The sequence below is a fragment of the Pristiophorus japonicus genome, chromosome 5 (assembly GCF_044704955.1).
Source record: "Pristiophorus japonicus isolate sPriJap1 chromosome 5, sPriJap1.hap1, whole genome shotgun sequence".
Taxonomy (NCBI): Eukaryota; Metazoa; Chordata; class Chondrichthyes; family Pristiophoridae; genus Pristiophorus; species Pristiophorus japonicus.
Genome location: NC_091981.1, coordinates 161,886,427 through 161,911,678, shown reverse-complemented (window position 1 = coordinate 161,911,678; position 25,252 = coordinate 161,886,427). Strand labels below are relative to the sequence as shown.

Sequence of the window (25,252 nt, the reverse complement as noted above, 5' to 3'; positions counted from 1 at the left end):
AGGATTAGCAGCTCGCTTGCACATACGTTGGAGGTGTCCCATTGTTCCACAGCCCTTGCAAAGATACCCTTTGAATCGGCATGAATGGAAACGATGATCACCCCCGCAGCACCAACAAGGTGTTAATGGCCTTGCATTCATCACCCTTGATGGTGGACTCTGGGACATCTGCGGACGTGCAACTGCAGGCATGTGTGACCTGCCCTGTACGTCGCGATTCGAAAACAACATCACTTTGTTCACAGTACTTGTAGCAGCACTTGTGTGCTGAGAGATTTGCTTCATATTGTCACTGGTGGCAATGAATGCCTGGGCTATCGCTATGGCCTTATTCAAGGTTGGGGTCTCTACAGTCAAAAGTTTGCGAAGTATGGTTTCGTGGCCAATGCCAAGTACGAAAAAATCTCTGAGCATGTGCTCCAAATGTCCTTCAAATTCGCAATGTCCTGCAAGGTGTCTTAGCTCACCATTTCCTGGCCTTCAGACCTTTTGAAGGTGTTGAACCGGTACCTCGCCATCAGAACGCGTTCCTTCGGGTTCAAATGCTCTTGGACCAGTGTGCACAAATCATGGTACGATTTCCCCGTGGTTTCGCTGGAGTGAGCAGATTCTTCATGAGGCTATATGTTGGTGCCCCACAGACGGTAAGGAGGATCGCCCTTCGTTTGGCAGCATTCTCTTCCCTATCTAGCTCGTTGGCCACGAAGTATTGGTCGAGTTGCTCCACAAAAGTTTCCCAATCATCTCCCTCCGAGAATTTCTCCAGGATGCCCACTGTTTTCTGCATCTTTGGGTTTGCTATCTGTATCTCGTTGCCAGTTGTTATGTATGGAGAAAAAGTCAGACTGAACACTGTGAGCTCAAAGTAAAGTGTGACCGTAGTCTTTTATTGCAGGTCTCCAGACTGCCTCTCCAACCTGTGAGGCCTCCTTAAATACCTGTGCTCCCAAGGGATTATGGGATCCCTTGGGACTCCAGGGGATGAGCCCTCTGGTGGCTGTACAGAATAAATACAAGTTTACATATATAACAGTGTTTCCATCCAATAGCCTCCTCCATCAAACTACTTCTGTCTCATCAGATACTCCCACAGCTTTCTCCAATTTCAGCAGGGACCTGACTCAATGGATTTAAGTATAAACTTGCTGTTTTTTGAAGTTAATGATTGAAAAATCAGGAGCCAAGGATGCACAATGTCTTAATATACACTCTCAGCATGTGGTAGTATGCAGAAGATTAATTTTTTGCCCTATTAGTGAGTTTGCTGACTTACAAACTCAAATAAATTTTGATAAAGAAACAAAAAGTGCTCAAAAGTTCATCCTTCATGCAGTTTTCAAACTTTTACTGTTTTAAAAAAAAACATTTCTTAAGCCCAAAAATGGTTTGTTGAAGAGAGATTTTTTTTAACTCAAGTACCAGCACCTGCTGTCTGAGACAAATTAGGAGCGGTGGGGCTAAGGAAAGACATAGGAACAGGAGCAGGACATTCAGTATCTCGAGCCTCTTCCACCATTCAAGTAGATGATAACAACAACTTTTATTTATATAGCACCTTTAACATAGTAAAACGTCCCAAGGCGCTTCACAGCAATGCTACAAGATAAAACAGATAAATTTGACACCGAGCCACAAAAGAAGAAATTAAGGCAGATACCAAAAGCTTGGTTAAAGTGATATGTTTTAAGGGGCATCTTAAAGGAAAAAAAAGGTAGAGCGGCGGAGAGGTTTAGGGAGGGAGTTCCAGAGCTTAGGGTTCAAACAGCTGAAGGCATGGCCACTGATGGTTGAGCAGTTATAATGAGGGATGTTCAAGAGGGCAGAATTTGAGGAGCGCAGACATCTTGTGGGGTTGTGAGGCTGAAAAAGATTACAGAGATAGGGAGAGCAAGGCCATGAAGTGATTTGTAAACAAGGATGAGAATTTTGAAATTGAGGCATTGTTTAACCGGGAGCCAATGTAGGTCAGAAAGCACAGGGGTGATGGGTGATCATGACTTGGTGCAAGTTGGGACACGGGCTGCTGAGTTTTGGATGATCTCAAGTTTACATAGTGTAGAATGTGGGAGGCCAGCCAGGAGTGAGTTGAAGTAGTCAAGTCTAGAGGTAACAAAGGCATGAATGAAGGTTTCAGCAGCAGAAGAGCTGAGGCAGGGGCGGAGGCGGGCAATGTTACGGAGGTGGAAATAGGCTGTTTTAGTTACGCTGGCTGATCTGCATCTTAACTCAATTTAGTCGCATTCATAACCCTGAATACCCTGACCTAGCAAAGATCTATCAATCTCAGTTTTGAGATTTTCAATTGGCCCCCAGCCTCAACAGCTTTTTGGGGAGAGAGTTCTAGATTTTCACTACCTTTTGCATGAAGAAGTATTTCCTGACATCATCCCTGAACGGCTTAGCTCTAATTTTACAATTATGCCCCTTTACTCTGCACTCCCCCACCAGAGAAAATAGTTTCTCTCTATCTACCCTATGAACTCCTTTAATCATTTTAAACAGCTCAATTAGGTCATCCCCTAATCTTCTATAGTCAAGGGAATACAAGACTAGTCTATGCAACCTGACCTCATAATTTAACCCTTTTAACCCCAGTATCATTCTGGTGAATCTGCACTGCATTCCCTCCAAGGTCAATATATCTTTCCTGCGGTGCTGTACCCAGAACAGAAAACAATGCTCCAGATGTAATCTAACCAGAGCTTTATAAAACTGTAGCCTAACTGGAGCAGCTTCTTTCCCATCCCATCTATGTCAATCGTAGCCTAGTGGCAGCACTCTCGCCTTTGAGTCTTGAGTTGAGATTGAGGGCTCAAGTCCCACTCCAGACATAAGCACATAATCTAGGCTGACACTTTAGTGCAATACTGTCGGAGATGCCTCCTTTTGGTTAAGATGTTAAACAGAGGCCTAGTCTGCCCTCTCAGGTGGACGGAAAAGATCCCAGAGCACTATTCAAAGAAGAGTAGGGGAATTCTCCCAGTGTCCTGGCCAATATTTATCCCTCAACCAACATCACTAGAACAGATTATCTGGTCATATCTTATTGCTGTTTGTGGGACCTTGGTGTGTGTAAATTGGCTTCCACATTTCCCTACATTATAATAGTGACTACACTTCAAAAGTACGTCATTGGCTATAAAGCACTTCAGGACATCTAACGATTGTGAAAGTTGTTTACAAAAATGCAAGTTCAATCTTTCTGTCCGTCACCCATATTCCTCACATCTCCTCTCTTCCATTATGCCCGTATTCCTTGAACTTCCCACTACTTCCTCAATTCCGATCACATCTCGTCCCCTATGAATTACCTGCTTAAAGTTCATAAGAACATAAATAGGAGCAGGATTTGACCATTTGGCTCCTCGAGCCTGCTCCACCATTCAATAAGATCATGGCTGATCTGATCTTGGCCTCAACTCTACTTCCCTGCCCGCTCCCCATAACCCTTGATTCCCTTATCATTTAAAAATTTGTCTATCTCCACCTTAAATATAGTCAATGACCCGGCCTCCACAGCTCTCTGGGGTAGAGAATTCCAAAGATTCACGACCCTCAGAGAAGAAATTTCTCCTCATTTCCGTTTTAAATGGGCGACCCCTTATTCTGAAACAATGCCCCTAGTTCTAAATTCCCAGACGAGGGTAAATGTCCATTCTGCATCTACCCTGTTAAGCCCCCTCAGAATCCAGTATGTTTCAATAAGATCACCTTATTTCTTCGAAACTCCAATGAGTATAGGCCCAACTTGCTCAACCTTTCTTCAGAAGACAACCCCTTCATCTCAGGAATCAATCTCATGAAGCTTCTCTGAACAGCCTCCAATGCAAGTATATCTCTCCTTAAATAAGACGACCAAAACTGCATGCAGTACTCCAGGTGTGGTCTCACCAACGCCCTGTACAATTGTAGCAGCATTTCCCTACTTTAACACTCCATTCCCCTTGCAATAAAGGCCAACATTCCATTTGCTTTCCTAATTACTTGCTGTACCTGCATACTAATTTTGTGTTTCACATACAAGAATCCCCAGATCCCTCTGTACCTCAGCATCTTGTAATCTCTCTCCATTTAAATAATAATTTGCTTTTTTATTTTTCCTACCAAGTGGATAACCTCGCATTTTGCCACATTATATTCCATCTGCCAAATTTTTGCCCACTCACTCGTATCCCCTCCTACCTCTTGATCTATTGCCAATTTCCTTACCCATTACAAGGACAAATACAAGGCATCGTGGCAACACCCTCGCTCCAAGCACTGGCACCTGCTTGACTATGTCATCGTACAAGCCAGGGATCGCAAGGATGTGCACATTACCCGCGCCATGACAGGAGCCGACAACTGCTGGATGGACCACCGCCTAGTCCGATCCATCATCAACATCCACATAGCTCCAAAGCGGAGGGGACAGCAGAAGCAGTGCCGCAAAAAAGTCAATGCCGGACCCAGCTAAGAAAGCCCTGTACAGCCAGCGCCTCACAACTAACCTGGCATGCCTTAACAACCCCGAGACACAGAATGCCCACAGCGCTTGGTCTGCCCTCCATAACTAGTGCCTGCAAAGAGACACTCAGTTACTCAACCAGGAAGCACCAGGACTGGTTTGATGAGAATGATCAGGAGATCCAAGAGCTAATAGATCGCAAGGGCAGGGCATTTCTGAGCCTTAAACAACAACCCAATGCGGGAGCAACAAAACAGCATTACAGACAGCTCAAGGCTGAGGTCCAACAAAAAACCCGGGACCTAAAGAACAGGTGGTGGATGAAGAAAGCACAGGAGATACAGCAGTTGGCCGACAACCATGATATGTGAGGATTCGTCATCGCAGTCAAGACCACCTATGGGCCCAACGCCCAAGGCACTACCCCACTCCTGGCCAAGAACGGGGAAACACTCATCAAGGACACCAAGGCAGCCAGGGCCCGCTGGAAGGAGCACTTCGAAGATCTCCTCAATCGAGACTCTGCCTTTGACGCGAGTGTTGTCGACTCCATCCCGCAGCATGCTACCCACCACCATCTCTGTGAGACCCCTACACTGCACGAGGTAGAAAAAGCCCTAAGACAGCTCAAAAATAACAAGGCTACGGGTGCGGACGGAATCCCTGCTGAGGCATTGAAGTATGGCGGAGAGGTACTGCTGGCACGAATACACGACCTCATCTCTATCATCTGGAGGGAGGAGAGCATGCCGAAGGATCTCAGAGATGCAGTAATCGTGACCATCTTTAAAAAAGGGGACAAGTCTGACTGCGGCAACTGCAGAAGAATCTCCCTGCCATCAGCCACAGGGAAAGTCGTCGCTACAGTCCTCCTCAACCGTCTTCTCCCCGTGGCTGAGGAGCTCCTCCCGGAGTCACAGTGCGGATTTCGTCCCCTACGGGGCACAACGGACATGATTTTTGCAGCGCGACAGCTACAGGAAAAATGCAGAGAACAGCGCCAGCCCTTATACATGGCCTTCTTCAACCTTACAAAGGCCTTTGACACCATCAACCGCGAGGGTCTATGGAGCGTCCGCCTCAGTTTCAGGTGCCCCCAAATGTTCGTCACCATCCTCCGCCTGCTCCACGATGACATACAGGCCGTGATCCTTACCAACGGATCCATCACAGACCCAATCCACTTCCGGACCGGGGTCAAACAGGGCTGCGTCATCGCCCCAACCCTCTTCTCAATCTTTCTTGCCGCCATGCTCCATCTCACAGTCAACAAGCTCCCCGCTGGAGTGGAACTAAACTACAGAACCAGTGGGGACCTGTTGAACCTGCGCCGTCTCCAGGCCAGATCCAAGGCTACCCCAACCTCTGTCGTCGAGTTACAGTACACGGACGACGCCTGCGTCTGCGCATATACAAAGGCCGCACTCCAGAACATAGTCGACGTATTTACTGAGGCGTACGAAAGCATGGGCCTTACGCTAAACATCCGTAAGACAAAGGTCCTCCATCAGCCTGTCCTCACCACACAGCACTGTCTCCCAGTCATCAAGATCCACAGCGCAGACCTGGACACCGTGGACCACTTCCCATATCATGGGAGCCTCCTATCAACGAGAGCAGGCATCGACGATGAGATCCAACACCGCTTCCAGTACGCCAGTGCAGCCTTCAGTCGCCTGAGGAAGAGAGTGTTTGAAGACCAGGCTCTCCAAACTACCACCAAGCTCATGGTCTACAGGGCTGCAGTAATACCTGTCCTCCTGTATGGCTCAGAGACATGGACCATATACAGTAGTACAGTAGACATCTCAAGTTGCTGGAGAAATATCGCCAAAGATGTCTCCGCAAGATCCTACAAAACCCCTGGGAGGACAGGTGCACCAACATCAGCGTCCTCACGCAGGCTAACATCCCCAGCATTGAAGCACTGACCACACTCGATCAGCTCCGCTGGGCAGGCCACATAGTCTGCATGCCAGACACGAGACTCCCAAAGCAAGTGCTCTACTCGGAGCTCCTTTATGGCAAACAAGCCAAAGGTGGGTAACGGAAACGGTACAAGGACACCCTCAAAGCCGCCCTGATAAAGTGCAACATCCTCACTGACACCTGGGAGTCCCTGGCCCAAGACCACCCTAAGTGGAGGAAGTGCATCCGAGAGGGCGCTGAGCACCTCGTGTCTCAACGCCGAGAGCATGCAGAAATCACGCGCAGACAGTGGAAAGAGCGTGCGGCAAACCTGTCCCACTCATCCCTTCTCTCAAAGATTATCTGTCCCACCTGTGACAGAGTCTGTGGCTCTCGTATTGGACTGTTCAGCCACCAAAGAACTCACTTCAGGAGTGAAAGCAAGTCTTCCTCGATTCCGAGGGACTGCCTATGATAATGAGCCTCCATCTACTCATTATCCCCTATCCCCCATCCAGGTAGGCAGCCATAGGACCCTTCACACCCAACCGTCCCTCCTTCCCCATCTGTTTCCTTAAAAAGGCTTTGATTGTTTTCAATTTACTGGCTTTAAAAAAAGTTAAAATAAGTAAGTTTCCCTCTCTCTTTCCATCTCTTAGTCAACAAAACATGAGAAATAATTAGCTGGTTTTAAAATTCTATTGGTGTTTTTTTCTTGAAAACTGAACAGCACAAGGAAAGACTCTCACCCGCCCGCTTAATTCACTTTCTGACGTTTATAGAAAACAAAACAAAAGCTACAACAGGCGTGTGATCAGTGCACTTGTCATTTTTTCCTCACACACATTCACACCTGAAACAAGAACAGAAAGTGCTGAAAACAGCTTTTGCCAGTTTTCCTGGTTGGCATGCATGTGTCTTCAACCCCCTCAACAACAACGTGTATTTATATAGCGCCTTTAACATAGTGAAACATCCCAAGGCATTTCACAGGAGTATTGAGATTGTTAAAAATTTGACACCGAGCCGCATAAGGAGAAATTCGGGCAAGTGACTAAAAGCTTGATCAAAGACATAAGTTTTAAGGAGTGCCTTGAATAAAGAGAGGCAGAGAGGTTTAGGCAGGGAATTCCAGAGCTTAAGGCCTAGGCAACAGAAGGCACGGCCACCAATTGTTGAGCGATTACAATCAGGGATGCAAAAGAGGGCAGAATTAGGAATGTAAACACCTCGGGGGTGGGGGGGGGGGGAAGTTGTGTGGTTGGAAGAGATTACAGAGATAAGGAAGGGTGAGGCCATGGAGGGATTTGAAAATAAGGATGATGTTATGTATGTATGTAAACCTCACCAATATGTAAGACTTGCCACCAGGGGGCACACTTGTGGGAGACCTAAGGGTCCCCTGTGCGCCCCTGGACAAGCAGATATAAAAGGTAATCTACCATGCTGCTTCCTCACTCTGGAGTCACATTAAAGAGACCAAGGTCACAACAGTTTGCGCTTTCAATACAGTCTTGTGGAGTTATTCTGAACATAACAATTGGCGACAAGTAACGGATCACGAACTTTCACGCGGTAATGGCTGTCGTTGGTATTCTTGAGAGATTTGTTGAGGGTGACGATTGGGAAGCCTTCGTTGAGCGTCTCGACCAGTACTTCGTGGCCAACGAACTGGACAAGGCTGAGACGGCGGTCAAGCGCAGGGTGATTCTCCTCACTGTATGTGGGTCTTCGATATATGGCCTCCTCAAAAATCTGCGAGCGCCGGACAAACCAACGGACAAGACTTACACAAAGATGTGCACGCTGGTTTGGGAACACCTCAAGCCAAAGGAGAGCATCTTAATGGCCAGGTATCGCTTTTACACGTACCATTGCTCCGAGGGCCAGAACGTGGCGAGCTTTGTCGCTGACCTAAGACGCCTTGCGGGACAGCGCAAATTTTCCAGATCTTTGGGGGGAATGTTGCGGGACTTTTTCGTGCTTGGAATCGGCCACAAGGTCATTCTTTGCAAACTGTTGTCTGCCGAATTCCTAGATCTGAGCAAGGCCATCACGATAGCCCAGGCTTTCATATCCACGAGTAACAACACGAAACAGATATCTTCACAGAATCGAAGCTCACCGGCAAGTACTGTGCATAAAATAATGCTTTCAGCAGGCAGAAATATACATGGCAGGGCCTACACGACCGCAGAGGCAAGACCTAGGGTGACTCAGAGACCGCTGTGGGGCATGAATTCGTATCCATTAACACCATGTTGGCGCTGCAGAGGCAGTCATAGAGCCCATCAATGTCGATTCAAGCACTAGGTGTGTAAGGGTTGTGGAACAATGGAGTACCTCCAGCGAATGTGCAAATGACTTGTGACTCACCATGTGGCAGAGTCAGGAGAGGACAACCAATCCAGCGAGGATCACGCTGAACGAGCAGGAGAGGCAACTTGACCCGAGGATGAAGAGGAAGTATATGGGATACACACCTTCACCACCAAAAGCCCTCCGATAATGTTAAAAATTAAACTCAACGGCACTCCAGTCACCATGGACACGGAGGCGAGTCAATCAATAATGAGCCAGAAGGCATTCGAGAGGCTGTGGGGCGATAGAGCACAACGGCTCAAGCTGATCCCGATTCAGGCAAAGCTGCGCACCTACACCAAGGAACTGATACCAGTTATTGGTAGTGCGGACATAAGAGTATCCCATGAGGGAGCGGTGCACGATTTACCACTGTGGATTGTTTCAGGTGATGGGCCAACACTGCTTGGAAGAAGGTGGATGGGGAAGATTCGATGGAACTGGGGAGACCGCTGTGTACCTTCTCCGACAAACGACGTCTCCCTTGCTCAAAGGCTGAGCAAGCCCCCACCTTCAGCTGAACCAGGCATCGAAGTGCAAATCCATTTGCAGATCCCCGAGGTACAGGCCGCTCATCACGACCACGAGGAGGGAAAGATCAACCGAGCAGCGGTACAGGCGCGGTACCCACCACCCAAAACCGACGATCTCTTTGCGACGATGGAGAGGCTCCAGGTCGACCAAGCAGAGTGGGACTCGGGCCGAAACGATCCGAGTGCGTCTTCCCAACGCCAGAGGCAAAATCCTTGGGGAGGAAGATCGCGGCAGTCAACATCACAGACACGTAAAAAAGTGCATCCAGACCACGGGACGAGAGAGCGTCCAGACCACGGCATGTCGCCGCAACGAAACAGAGGCATGTGTTGCCCAGCAAGGAAGACGACTAGGCTTGGGACAAGGTAAAGGGGCAGCCGCTGAGAAGGCCAGGAATCCATTACGTTCCAATAAGTTATTTGCACTATGTAACCCATATGAGCGCTCTGTCGCAGCTGATGATGTATTATCATATGGGGTCGGGCGTGTTGTACAGCAAGCCAGTGTAGCGGGCGAGCCCCAACCAGTTGTACATGTATCCAATAAGTTAACCAAGGCAGTAGCCTGCGTTCATGGGACAAAAGAGACGTACCAAAGAGTGTCCCAATATTTACTCGAGTCAGACAAGCTGCCAATCTCAGTTTTTGGAGAGCAGAGGCACTATTATCGATGCTGTTTTTCAAATATGTCTAACACTGTCTGTGCACTGTAACACGATCCGCCATGGGCCAGGCACTGAGAACGGAGCTGATGCCCTCAGTTGGCTACCGTTGCCCACCATCGAAAGCGAGGGGTCAACCATAACGGCTTCCCAGTTTAGGAGCTGGACCAACCAGGATTCCACGTTATCGCCTGTTAACGGCGAACCGCCAGATGGGATGTTGCAGCTTATCCGTCGCAAAGGCGAAATGCTCATCCCATCAGATTGCCCCCGCCATGGAGTAACCCTGAAACGTTGCAAAGAATAGCAGGGAGGCTACACACAGTTGGTGGTCCGGGGCCTCCATACCATGGCCCAGGATCCACGGGGACCATGCGGCCTCCCACCACTACTGAAAGTCTCAAGGCCATATCGGCCATCCATGGCTTGCCAGACCTTAGGGTCAGTGACAATAGTTCGGAGCGGGCAGCCCAACTTATAAAGCCAAGCACCACACGTGGCACGGTAGACTCCCTACAGACCCGGGTGCTATGCAGTCACCGAACAGAATCACTCAGAACCGAGTCTTCCATATGCTATCAGAAGAGAATTTACCATGATTGCACGACTCCTCCATGCGACATCAAGATAAATGATGTAGATCATGTTCATGACTCCAAATGGGCTGCTGGCACTGTATTAGCCAAAGAGGGAAATGGAGTGTTTGTTGTGAAACCATGTAATGGGCGAACGCAGAAAGCATTTGGACCAGACCAAACTGCGAACTACAGATAACCAGGAACCACTGTGAAAGGACCTGGTCCCCAGCGACCCACTAACACAATCGACCTCGCTGCCAACCCCGAGGATGAACCAGTTATATATGTGGACTTGTATTTACTCTGTACAGCCACCAGAGAGCTCATTCCCCGGAGTCCCAAGGGATCCCATAATCCCTTGGGAGCACAGGTATTTAAGAAGGCTTCACAGGTTGGAGAGGCACTCTGGAGACCTGCAATAAAAGACTACGGCCACACTTTACTTTGAGCTCAGTGTTCAGTCTGACTCATTCTCCATACACAACAACTGGCGACGAGATACAGATAGCGAACCCAAAGATGCAAAGAACAGTGGGCATCCTGGAGAAATTTTCGGAGGGAGATGATTTGGAAACTTTTGTGGAGCGACTCGACCAATACTTCGTAGCCAACGAGCTAGATGGGGAAGAGAGCGCTGCCAAACGTAGAGCGATCCTCCTCACCATCTGTGGGCACCAACGTATGGCCTCATGAAGAATCTGCTCACTCCAGCGAAAACCACGGAGAAATCGTACGACGATTTGTGCACACTGGTCCGAGAGCATTTGAACCTGAAAGAAAGCGTTCTGATGGAGAGGTACCGGTTCTACACCTACAAAAGGTCTGAAGGCGAGAAAATGGCGACTTATATCACCGAGCTGAGACGCCTTGCAGGACATTGCAGATTTGAAGGACATTTGGAGCACATGCTCAGAGACTTTTTCGGACTTGGCATTGGCCATGAAACCATACTTCGCAAGCTTTTGACTGCAGAGATCCCAACTTTGAGTAAGGCCAGAGCGATAGCCCAGGCGTTCATTGCCACCAGTGACAGTACTAAGCAAATCTCTCAGCACACAAGTGATGCTACAAGTACTGTGAACAAAGTGATGTTGTTTTCGAATTGTAACGTACAGGGCAGGTCACACATACCTGCAGTTACACATCCGCGGATGTCTCAAAGGACCCAAGTTTTGGGCCGCGCCTAGAATGGCGCAGCCCCGACCTGGACGCCCGTTTTTCGCGCCACAAAGTGCGCCTAAAAGGGATTCTCCGGCTCCCTGCAGGTCGTTTGCAGCTCGGCGCGGCGCAGCACGAGCTGTGGTGGGCGGAGCTAGGTTTCTGCGCTGAAAACAGTGCCGGGACCTCTGCACATGCGCGCTACAGTGGGCACGCATGTGCAGTAGCTCCAGGCGCCCAAAACTGTGTTGGGAGGGGCCGAAGCACGCAGCCCCTAGCCCTGGCCCAATGGCCTCACTGGGGCTGCGTGCAGAAGGCTGCCTCCTACGCCCAGCTCCTGCTTCCTCCGGACCGGACCCGACCAGACTTGACTCCCGCACCTCCCAGCCCGACCCGACCTCCGCTTCCCCCGATCCTGACCTTCCCCCCCCGTTCCCCGACCGATCTCCCCCCACCCCAACCGATCTCCGCCCCCACCCCCCCCGACTGATCTCCGCACCCCCCTCCCCCCGACCCCACCTCATCTCCACCCCGACCCGCGCTCCCCCCGATCCGCGCTCCCGACCCCCCCGGGACCCGACGCCACCTACCTGTCAATCCGGTAAGTCTAAGCTCAAAGTCTTGAGCCCGACCCGTTCAGCCTCCCTCTCCTTTCTTTCTCTCTCGCTCTCCCTTCTCTCTCTCTCTTCCCCCCTTCCCCTCCCTCCCTTCTCTCACCCCCCTCCTCCCTCCCTTCTCCCCCCTCCTCCCTCCTCTCTCCCTTCTCTCCCCCTCCCTCCCCTCTCTCCCCCTCCCCTCCCTCCTTACCCACCTCCACTCCCTCCCTTCTCAACCCCCCTCCCTCCCTTGTCACCCCCCTCCCCCTCTCCCCCACTACACACCCTCTCCCCCACTACACCCCCTCTCCCCCACTACAACCCCTCTCCCCCACTACAACCCCTCTCCCCCACCCCTCCTCCCCCTTCCCTCCACACCCCCTCCCCCTCCCCTCCACCCCACGCTGTCAGAAACACAGACACTGACAGACAGAGAGTGAGAGAGACACACACAGGCAGACAGAGAGATAGAGACACTAACAGAGACAAACGGGGGGCCGTCCCAGCACGCTGTTGGAGGACTCCCGGTGCTGCAGTCAGTAACTAGAAAATGTTTTATTTATTGATTTTTTTTTAATTAATTTTTTTGATTGATTTATTGATTGATTTATTGATGTATTTATCATTTATTATTGATGATGACTCTTTTTGTAAAACTGAAGTGTTTAATGTTTGTAAACTTCCCTTTAAACCGCACCCCTCCCATTCCCTATGCCTGATTTTCTAAAGTGTAGACAAGGTTTTTTCGAGCGTACAAAAATCTTCACTTACTCCATTCTAAGTTAGTTTGGAGTAAGTTTTCACTGCCGAAACTTTGAAAACAGGCGTAAGTGGCTGGACACGCCCCCTTTTGAAAAAAAAATTCTGTTCCAAAGTGAAACTGTTCTAACTGACCAGAACTTGAGCAAACTAAATGCCGAGAATTTGAATTTCTAAGATACTCCGTTCTACACCAGTTGCTCCAAAAAATCAGGAGCAACTGAGGCCGAAACTTGGGCTGAATGAGTCCACCATAAAGCGTGATGAATGCAAGGCCATTAACACCATGTTGGCGATGCGGGCGTGATCATCGTTTCCATTCATGCCGATTCAAAGGATACGTCTGCAAGGGCTGTGGAACAATGGGACACCTCCAACATAGAAACATAGAAAATAGGTGCAGGAGTAGGCCATTCGGCCCTTCGAGCCTGCACCGCCATTCAATAGGTTCATGGCTGACCATGGAACTTCAGTACCCAATTCTTGCTTTCTCGCCATACCCCTTGATCCCACTAGTCGTAAGGACTACATCTAACTCCTTTTTGAATATATTTAGTGAATTGGCATCAACAACTTTCTGTGGTAGAGAATTCCACAGGTTCACCACTCTCTGGGTGAAGAGGTTTCTCCTCATCTCGGTCCTAAATGGCTTATCCCTTATCCTTAGACTGTGACTCCTGGTTCTGGACTTCCCCAACATTGGGAATATTCTTCCTGCATCTAACCTGTCTAACCCCGTCAGAATTTTGAACGTTTCTATGAGGTCCCCTCTCATTCTTCTGAACTCCAGTGAATACAAACCCAGTTGATCCAGTCTTTCTTGATATGTCAGTCCCGCCATCCCGGGAATCAGTCTGGTGAACCTTCGCTGCACTCCCTCAATAGCAAGAATGTCCTTCCTCAAGTTAGGAGACCAAAACTGTACACAATACTCCAGGTGTGGTCTCACCAAGGCCCTGTACAACTGTAGTAACACCTCCCTGCCCCTGTACTCAAATCCACTCACTATGAAGGCCAACATGCCATTTGCTTTCTTAACCGCCTGCTGCACCTGCATGCCAACCTTCAATGACTGATGTACCATGACACCCAGGTCTCGTTGCACCTCCCCTTTTCCTAATCTGTCACCATTCAGATAATAGTCTGTCTCTCTATTTTTACCACCAAAGTGGATAACCTCACATTTATCCACATTGTACTTCATCTGCCATGCATTTGCCCACTCACCTAACCTATCCAAGTCACTCTGCAGTCTCATAGCATCCTCCTCGCAGCTCACACTGCCACCCAACTTAGTGTCATCCGCAAATTTGGAGATACTACATTTAATCTCCTCGTCTACATCATTAATGTACAATGTAAACAGCTGGGGCCCCAGCATAAAACCTTGCGGTACCCAACTAGTCACTGCCTGCCATTCTAAAAAGTACCCATTTACTCCTAATCTTTCCTTCCTGTCTGACAACCAGTTCTCAATCCACGTCAGCACACTACTTCCAATACCATGTGCTTTAACTTTGCACACTAACCTCTTGCGTGGGACCTTGTCGAAAGCCTTCTGGAAGTCCAAATACACCACACATTAACTGGTTCTCCCTTGTCCACTCTACTGGAAACATCCTCAAAAAGTTCCAGATTTGTCAAACATGATTTCCCTTTCACAAATCCATGCTGACTTGGACCTATCATGGGACCTCTTTCCAAATGCGCTGCGATGACATCCTTAATAATTGATTCCATCATTTTACCCACTACCGATGTCAGGTTGACTGTTCTATAATTCCCTCTTTTCACTTTCCCTCCTTTTTTTAAAAAGCAGGGTTACATTGGCTACCCTCTACTCCATAGGAACTGATCCCGAGTCTATGGAATGTTGGAAAATGACTGTCAATGCATCCGCTATTTCCAAGGCCATCTCCTTAAGTACTCTGGGATGCAGACCATCAGGCCCTGGGGATTTATCGGCCTTCAATCCCATCAATTTTCCCAACACAATTTCCCGACTAATAAGGATTTCCCTCAATTCCTCCTTCTCACTAGACCTTCTGACCCCTTTTATATCCGGAAGGTTGTTTGTGTCCTCCTTAGTGAATACCGAACCAAAGTACTTGTTCAATTGATCGGCCATTTCTTTGTTCCCCGTTATGACTTCCTCTGATTCTGACTGCAGGAAACCTACGTTTGTCTATACTAACCTTTTTCTCTTTACATATCTATAGAAGTTTTTGCAGTCCGTTTTAATGTTCCCTGCAAGCTTCCTCTTGTACTCTATTTTCCCTGCCCTAATCAAACCCTTTGTCCTCCTTTGCCGAGTTCTAAATTTCGCCCAATCCCCGGGTTCGCTGCTATTTCTGGCCAATTTGTATGCCATTTCCTTGGCTTTAATACTGTCCCTGATTTCCCTTGATAGCCACGGTTGAGCCACCTTCCCTTTTTTATTTTTACGCCAGACAGGGATGTACAATTGTTGTCGTTCATCCATGTGGTCTCTAAATGTCTGCCATTGCCCATCCACAGTCAACCCCTTAAGTATCATTCGCCAATCTATCCTAGCCAATTCACACCTCATACCTTCAAAGTTACCCTTCTTTAAGTTCTGGACCATGGTCTCTGAATTAACCGTTTCATTCTCCATCCTAATGTAGAATTCCACCATATTATGGTTACTCTTCCCCAAGGGGCCTCGCACAATGAGATTGTTAATTAATCCTCTCTCATTACACAACACCCAGTCTAAGATGGCCTCCCCCCGAGTTGGTTCCTCGACATATTGGGCTAGAAAACCATCCCTTATGCACTCCAGGAAATCCTCCTCCACCGTACTGTTTCCAGTTTGGTTAGTCCAATCTATATGCATATTAAAGTCACCCATGATAACTGCTGCACCTTTATTGCATGCACCCCTAATTTCCTGTTTGATGCCCTCCCCAACATCACTACTACTGTTTGGAGGTCTGTACGCAACTCCCACTAGCGTTTTCTGCCCCTTCCCCTTGGTATTCCGTAGCTCCACCCATACCGATTCCACACCATCCAATGTCTTTCCTTACAATTGCATTAATTTCCTCTTTCACCAGTAACGCCACCCCACCTCCTTTTCCTTTCTGTCTATCCTTTCTAAATGTTGAATACCCTTGGATGTTGAGTTCCCAGCCTTGGTCACCCTGGAGCCATGTCTTCGAGATGCCAACCACATCGTATCCGTTAACTGCTATCTGCACAGTTAATTCGTCCACCTTATTCCGAATACTCCTCGCATTGAGGCACAGAGCCTTCAGTCTTGCCTTTTTAATACACTTAGACCCTTTAGAATGTTGCTGCAAAGTGGCCCTTTTTCTTCTTTGCCTTGGGTTTCTCTGTCCTCCACTTTTATTCATTTCCTTTCTGTCTTTTGCTTCTGTCTCCATTTTGTTTCACTCTGTCTCCCTGCATTGGTTCCTATCCCCCTACCATATTAGTTTAACTCCTCCCCAACAGCACTAGCAAACACTCCTCCTAGGACATTGGTTCCAGTCCTGCCTAAGTGCAGACCGTCCGGTTTGTACTGGTCCCACTTCCCCTATAACCGGTTCCAATGCCCCAGGAATTTGAATCCCTCCCTGCTGCACCACTGCTCAAGCCACGTATTCATCTACGCTATCCTGCGATTCCTACTCTGACTAGCACGTGGCACTGGTAGCAATCCCGAGATTACTACTTTTGAGGTCCTACTTTTTAAATTTAGCTCCTAGCTCCTTAACTTCGTCTCGTAGGACCTCATCCGGTTTTTTACCTATATCGTTGGTACCAATGTGCACCACGACAACTGGCTGTTCACCCTCCCTTTTCAGAATGTCCTGCACCCGCTCCGAGACATCCTTGACCCTTGCACCAGGGAGGCAACATACCATCCTGGAGTCTCGGTTGCGGCCGCAGAAACGCCTATCTAGTCCCCTTATAATTTAATCCCCTATCACTATTACTCTCCCACTCTTTTTCCTGTTCTCCTGTGCAGCAGAGCCAGCCACGGTGCCATGAACTTGGCTGCTGCTGCTCCCCCCTGATGAGTCATCCCCCTCAACAGTCCTCAAAGCGGTGCATCTGTTTTGCAGGGGGATGATCGCAGGGGATCCCTGCACTACCTTCCTTGCACTGCTCTTCCCGTTGGTCTTCCATTCCCTATCTGGCTGTGGACCCTTTACCTGCGGTAAGACCAACTCACTAAACGTGCTATTCACGTCATTCTCAGCATCGTGGATGCTCGAGAGTGAATCCACCTTCAGCTCCAATTCTGCAACGTGGTCCATCAGGAGCTGGAGGTGGATACACCTCCCGCACACATAGTCGTCAGGGACACCGGAGGCGTCCCTGATTTCCCACTTAGTACAGGAGGAGCATAACACGTGTTCGACCTCTCCTGCCATGACTTAACCCTTAGATACACTTAAATTGGCAACAACAGTGCTAAACGTTACTCACTGATAAAGAGAAAAAAGAAAAACTACTCACCAATCACCAGCCAATCACTTACCCCCTTGGCTGTGACATCACCTTTCTATTTCTCTCTACTTCTCACGAGTGTGCAGGCGAGCTGCGAAGCCTGTTCAACCTGCAAACCATCATGTTGCAGAGGAGGACAGATCCACGGAGGATCACTATGAACCAGAGCAGAGGTACATGGGGTGCACACATTCACCGCGCAGTGTCCCCCGATAATGCTGAATGTTGAACTAAATGGACTCCCGGTGTCAATGGAGCTGGACACGGGCGCGAGCCAGTCCAGCATGGGCAAAAAGACTTTCGAAAGGTTGTGTTGCAACAAGGCCTCAAGGCCTGTCTGAACTCCAATTCGCACGAGACTAAGAACTTACGCTAAAGAACTGATTCCTGTAATTGGCAGTGCTACCGTAAAGGTCTCCTACGATGGAGCGGTGCACAAGCTACCACTCTGGGTGGTACCAGGCGACGGTCCCATGCTGCTCAACAGGAGCAGGCTGGGAAATATACGCTGGAACTGGGATGACGTCTGACCGCTATCGCCTGCGGACGACACTTCGTGTGCCCAGGTCTTAAACAAATTTCCTTTGCTGTTCGAACCAGGCATTGGGAAATTCCAAGGAGCAAAAGTGCAAATCCACCTAATTCCGGAGGCGCGACCCATCCATCACAAGGCAAGAGCAGTACCATACATGATGAGAGAAAGGGTAGAGATCAAGCTAGACCGGCTGCAACAAGAGGGCATCATTTCACCGATCGAGTTCAGCGACTGGGCCAGTCCTATTGTCCCAGCCCTCAAGGGAGACAGCACGGTCAAAATCTTTGGCGATTACAAAGTAACTATCAATCGTTTCTCCCTGTGGGACCAATACCCACTACCAAAAGCCGACGACCTCTTCGCAACGCTGGTGGGAGGAAAAACGTTCACAAAGCAGGGTCTGACTTAAGCCTACATGACGCAGGAACTGGAGGAATGGGGGCAGAACAAAAAGAGAGAAGGAAGAAAAGTAAAAGTGGAGGGCAGAGAAACCTAAGGCAAAAAGCAAAAAGGGCCACATTACAGCAACATTCTAATGGGGCCAAGTGTGTTAGAAAGACAAGCCTGAAGGCTCTGTGCCTCAATGTGGGGAGCATTCGGAACAAGGTGGACGAATTAACTGCGCAGACAGCAGTTAACGGGTATGATGTAATTGGCATCACGGAGACATGGCTCCAGGGTGACCAAGGCTGGGAACTCAACATCCAGGGGTATTCAACATTTAGGAAGGATAGACAGAAAAGAAAAGGAGGCGGGGTGGCACTGCTGGTTAAAGAGGAAATTAATGCAATAATAAGAAAGGACATTACCTTGGATGATGTGGAATCGGTGTGGGTGGAGCTGCAGAATACCAAGGAGCAGAAAACGCTAGTGGGAGTTGTGGACAGACCACCAAACAGTAGTAGTAAGGTTGGGGACAACATCAAACAGGAAATTAGGGATGGATGCAATAAAGGTACAGCAGTTATCATGAGTGACTTTAATCTACATATTGATTGGGCTAACCAAAGTGGTAGCAATGCGGTGGAGGAGGATTTCCTGGAGTGTATTAGAGATGATTGTCTCGACCAATATGTCGAGGAACCAACTAGGGAGCTGGCCATCCTAGACTGGGTGATGTGTAATGAGAAAGGACTAATTAGCAATCTTGTTGTGCGAGACACCTTGGGGAAGAGTGACCATAATATGGTAGAATTCTTTATTAGGATGGAGAATGACAAAGTTAATTCAGAAACTAGGGTCCTGAACTTAAGGAAAGGTAACTTCGATGGTTTGAGGCGTGATTTTCTAGAATAGACTGGCAAATAATACTTAAAGGGTTGATGGTGGATAGGCAATGGCAAACATTTAAAGATCACATGGACGAACTTCAACAATTGTACATCCATGTCTGGAGTAAAAATAAAACGGGGAAGGTGGCTCAACCGTGGCTAACAAGGGAAATTAAGGATAGTGTTAAATCCAAGGAAGAGGCATATAAATTGACCAGAAAAAGCAGCAAACCTGAGGACTGGGAGAAATTTAGAATTCAGCAGAGAAGACGAAGGGTTTAATTAAGAGGGGGAAAATAGAGTACGAGAAGAAGCTTGCTGGGAACATAAAAACTGACTGCAAAAGCTTCTATAGATATGTGAAGAGATAAAGATTAGTGAAGACAAACATAGATCCCTTGCAGTCAGATTCAGGTGAATTTATAATGAGGAACAAAGAAATGGCAGACCAATTGAACAAATACTTTGGTTCTGTCTTCACGAAGGAAGATACAAATAACTTTCTGGAAGGACTAGGGGACCAAGTGTCTAGTGAGAAGGAGGAACTAAAGGATATCCTTTTTGGCGGGAAATTGCGTTGGGGAAATTGATGGGATTGAAGGCCGATAAATCCCCGGGGCCTGATAGTCTGCATCCCAGAGTACTTAAGGAAGTGGCCCGAGAAATAGTGGATGCATTGGTGATCATTTTCCAACAGTCTATTGACTCTGGATCAGTTCCTATGGACTGGAGGGTGTAGCTAATGTAACACCACTTTTTAAAAAGGGAGGGAGAGAGAAAGCGGGTAATTATACACCGGCTAGCCTGACATCAGTTGTGTGGAAAATGTTGGAATCAATTATTAAGGATGAAATAGCAGCGCATTTGAAAGTAGTGACAGGATCGGTCCAAGTCAGCATGGATTTATGAAGGGGAAATCATGCTTGACAAATCTTCTGGAATTTTTTGAGGATGTAACTAGTAGAATGGACAAGGGAGAACACCAGTGGATGTGGTGTATTTGGACTTTCAAAAGGCTTTTGACAAGGCCCCGCACAAGAGATTGGTGTGCAAAATCAAAGCACATGGTATTGGGGGTAATATACTGACGTGGATAGAGAACTGGTTGGCAGACAGGAAGCAGAGGGATGGGATAAACGGGTCCTTTTCAGAATGGCAGGCAGTGACTAGTGGAGTGCCGTATGGCTCAGTGCTGGGACCCCAGCTCTTTACAATATACATTAACGATTTAGATGAAGGAATTGAGTGTAATATCTCCAAGTTTGCAGATGACACTAAACTGGGTGGTGGTGTGAGCTGTGAGGAGGACGCTAAGAGGCTGCAGGGTGTCTTGAACAGGTTAGGTGAGTGGGCAAATGCATGGCAGATGCAGTATAATGTGCATAAATGTGAGGTTATCCATTTTGGGGGCAAAAACATGAAGGCAGAATATTATCTGAATGGCGGCAGATTAGGAAAAGGGGAGGTGCAACGAGACCTGGGTGTCATGGTTCATCAGTCATTGAAAGTTGGCATACAGGTACAGCAGGCGGTGAAGGCGGCAAATGGTATGTTGGCCTTCATAGCTAGGGGATTTGAGTATAGGAGCAGGGAGGTCTTACTGCAGTTGTACAGAGCCTTGGTGAGGCCTCACCTGGAATACTGTGTTCAGTTTTGGTCTCCCAATCTGAGGAAGGACGTTCTTGCTATTGAGGGAGTGCAGCGAAGGTTCACCAGACTGATTCCAGGGATGGCTGGACTGACATATGAGGAAAGACTGGACCAACTGGGCCTTTATTCACTGGAGTTTCGAAGGATGAGAGGGGATCTCATAGAAACGTATAAAATTCTGATGGGACTGGACAGGTTAGATGAGGGAAGAATGTTCCCGATGTTGGGGAAATCCAGAACCAGGGGACACAGTCTTAGGATAAGGGGTAGGCCATTTAGGACTGAGATGAGGAGAGACTTCTTCAGTCAGAGTGTTGTTAACCTGTGGAATTCCCTGCCGCAGAGAATTGCTGATGCCAGTTCATTTGATATATTCAAGAGGGAGTTAGATATGGTCCTTACGGCAAAAGAGATCAAGGGGTATGGAGAGAAAGCAGGAAAGGGGTATTGAAGGAATGATCAGCCATGATCTTATTGAATGGCGGTGCAGGCTCAAAGGGCTGAATGGCCTACCCCTGCACCTATTTTCTATGTTTCTAGTCAAAAGCTGTGTGCTTCACGGGAGCTGGTCCAGTGTCCCAGTGGAAATGCAGGAAGAGATAAAGCCGTTCCAGCGGCGCAAAGATGAAATGTCTATACAGGCAGACTGCCTTCTGTGGGGCAATCGAGTAGTGGTCTCCAAGAAGTGCAGAGACATCTTCATCAATGACCTCCACAGTATCCACCCAGGCTTCATAATGATGAAAGCGATAGCCAGATCCCACGTATGGTGGCCCAGTATCGATGCAGACTTAGAGTCCTGCGTTCACAGATGTAATACATGCTCGCAGTTAAGCAATATACCTAGGGAGGCGCCGCTAAGTTTATGATCTTGGTCCTCCAAACTGTGGTCTAGGGTACACGTCGACTATGCAGGCCCGTTCTTGGATAAAATGTTCCTTGTGGTTGTAGACGCGTGCTCCAAGTGGATTGTATGTGAGATAATGTCGACTAGCACGTCCGCTGCCACCACTGAAAGCCTGCGGGCCATGTTTGCCACACACGGCTTACCCGATGTCGTGGTGAGTGACAACGGGCCATGTTTTACCACTGCTGAGTTCAAAGAATTCAGGACCCGTAACGAGATCAAACATGTCACATCTGCCCCGTTTAAACCAGCGTCCAATGGTCAGGCAGAGAGAGCAGTGCAAACCATCAATCATTGAAGAGGGTAACTGAAGGCTCACTGCAGACTCGCCTATCCCGAGTCCTGCTCAGCTACCGCACGAGACCACAATCATTCACTGGGATCCCACCTGCTGAACTGCTCATGAAAAGAGCACTTAAGACAAGGCTCTTGTTAGTTCACCCTGATCTACATGAACAGGTAGAAAGCAGGCGGCTTCAACAAAGTGCATACCATGATAGCGCAAATGTGTCACGCGAGATTGAAGTCAATGATCCTGTATTCATATTAAATTATGAACAAGGTCCCAAGTGGCTTCCCGGCACTATCGTGGCCAAAGAGGGGAGCAGGGTGTTTCGGGTCAAACTTTCAAATGGACTCATTCACCGGAAACACTTGGACCAAATCAAACTCAGATTCACGGACTACCCTGAGCAACCCACCTTGGACCCTGCCTTTTTTGATCCCCCAACACACACACCAGTGGCAACCGACACCACGGTTGACCACGAAGCAGAACCCATCATCCACATCAGCCCTGCAGGGCCCAACACACCAGCCAGTCCAGCAAGGACAGCTGCACAGCAGCCCAGCGAGGGCCTAAGAAATGATTCAACAACACCAGTTTTCACATCGAGACGATCAACCAGGGCAAGAAGGGCCCCAGATCAACTCACATTGTAAATAGTTACATTATTGACTTTGGGATGGAATATTATATATGTGGACCTGTATTTACTCTGTACAGCCACTGGAGGGCTCATTCCCCGGAGTCCCAAGGGATCCCAGGTATTTAAGAAGGTTTCACAGGTTGGAGAGGCACTCTGGAAACCTGCAATAAAAGACTAAGGTCACACTTTACTTTACAGTGTTCAGTCTGACTCTTTCTCCATACACAACAGAACCCACCATGCCCGACAGTCCGATCAGACCAGCCGCGCAGCAATGATCCAACCAACTCACCCATGCCAGGACTTCAACTCAGGCCATCGATCCAGGAACGCAGAGCGCCAGATTGCCTCAACTTGTAAATAACTTGTACATAAGACTTTGGGGAGGGCGACGGCAGTGATGTTATGTATGGCTGTAAACCTCACCAATATGTAAGACTTGCCACCAGGGGGCACACCTGTGGGAGACCTAAGGATCACCTGTGCACCCTGGGCAAGCAGGTCTAAAAGGTAATCTACCATGCTGCTTCCTCACTTTGGAGTCACATTAAAGAGACCAAGGTCACAACAGTTTGAGCTTACAATACTGTCTCGTGGAATTATTCTGAACAGATGAGAATTTTGAAATCGAAGTGTTGCTTAACCGGGAGCCAATGTAGGTCAGAGAGCACAGGGGTGATAGGTGAGCGGGACTTGGTGCCTCACTCCTCCTTCAGTATTTGATCCCAAGTATCAACTATTTCCTAAGAACCTCAATATTTTCCCTTACCAATATTCATTACTCCAGAAATCCACTTCCCAAGCCACTAAATTGCTCCCACATCCAATTTAAAATGCATACAAACCAAATAACCTGTTCCCACAACCAAATTATTTTCACTGACCATAAGCAATGCCACAACAGATCCATTTCCGTACAAAAGACCTTATCATAAGACTAGCCATGAACAATAACACAGAAGATATGGAATTCTCTGCCCCAGAGAGCTGTGGAGGCTGGGTCATTGAATATATTTAAGACGGAGATAGACAGATATTTGAGTGATAAGGGAATAAAGGGTTATGGGGAGCTGGCAGGGAAGTAGAGCTGAGTCCATGATCAGATCAGCCATGATTATTAAATGGCAGATCAGGCTCAAGGGGCCAGGTGGCCTACTCCTGCTCCTATTTCTTATGTTCTTATGTATATAAGAGCCTTTACTCAAATTTCTCCCTGTCAAAAAGACTATATTCAAACAACCTTAGTTAACCCAGCCATTGCATGAGTATGTATTTCAATTTCTGTTGAAAATGATTTGTTTACCACTAGAATTTGATCATAATGTGGTCAAATGACGAAGCTGCCACTGTTAACTTTATTCTTTGGCTCTCATGGTGTGATCTGATTGCTGTCTGTGGTTGTGTGGTTCTTTCATAACAGAAATACAATCAATTGCTCAGGCTAATTCGTAAGTATAATGTTGATACTATCATCACACAGTGCAAGCAGTGCCCCCTCCAGTCAGAAAGTGTTACTACAGATGACTGATAGTGTAGAGACCTGAACTCAAACTGGTTTTTAACAGATTTGTTTTCTAGCACAGATCACAGTAGCACTTTGTAGGAGGAGATGATTGTGCTGCATAATGTTAATCCGAAACCATGATAAAACATGTGACCATTGATTTCTTCAGAATAGAGTTTTACCTGAAAATGTTTACTCTTTCGCCACTCCACCTTTAAATCAATGTTATCAGCATATTTCTATATATTGTAATTTTATCTTAAACACAGATAGAATAATTTTGAAATTTAGGTAATGATTGTAAACTTTTCCAGAAATGTTGACACTTGAGCACTTTGTCCTTAAGATCACACTATCATCATGACCCCAATATTAACATGCTGTGAATATGAATATTCAGGCACCCATCATCACAACGGCAGACTTTTTTGCACATGTCTACTAATCGAGCACCAATTTTTAGAATGAATAAAATTCACCAGAACAGAGGACTATTAAGACTCCAAGTCTACCAAACGCTAGTGCACTCAAACATGTACAATTCTCAGATGCCTGCAATTAACAAAAATGTTATTTTTAAGCAAGGCCATCTAAAACTTAAGAACTATAAAACCCAAATAATAAATTAATTTCAATTTGAAATGTATCCAATATATAATTTAAATACCCCAATATACAAAATAAACAGGAATAAAATGTCTTTTAAAGTGGTAAGCAATTTTATTGTTACATGTAAATGTTACCTAAATACAGACGACAAATGAATTGACACTATGGGTATCATAGTGTAGTGGTTATGTTACTGTACTAGTAATATCCTGAACACGAGTTCAAGTTTGAGAATTTGAATTGTTTTTTTAAATCTGAAAATAAAAAGCTGGTATCAGTAGAAGTGAGCATGAAGCTGTTGTTGCAAATAAAAATGACTGGTTCACTAATATCCTTAGGGAAGAAAACCTGTCGGCCTTACCTGAT

The 25,252-nt window shown here is 47.5% G+C and overlaps 1 protein-coding gene across 6 annotated transcripts in view; it reads right to left on the bottom strand.

Annotated features, from left to right (window-relative positions):
• LOC139264489 (cytoplasmic dynein 1 intermediate chain 1) overlaps positions 1-25,252 on the bottom strand; it is a 532,713-nt gene that overhangs the window by 178,458 nt on the left and 329,003 nt on the right. The gene's annotated exons all lie outside the window — the stretch shown is intronic.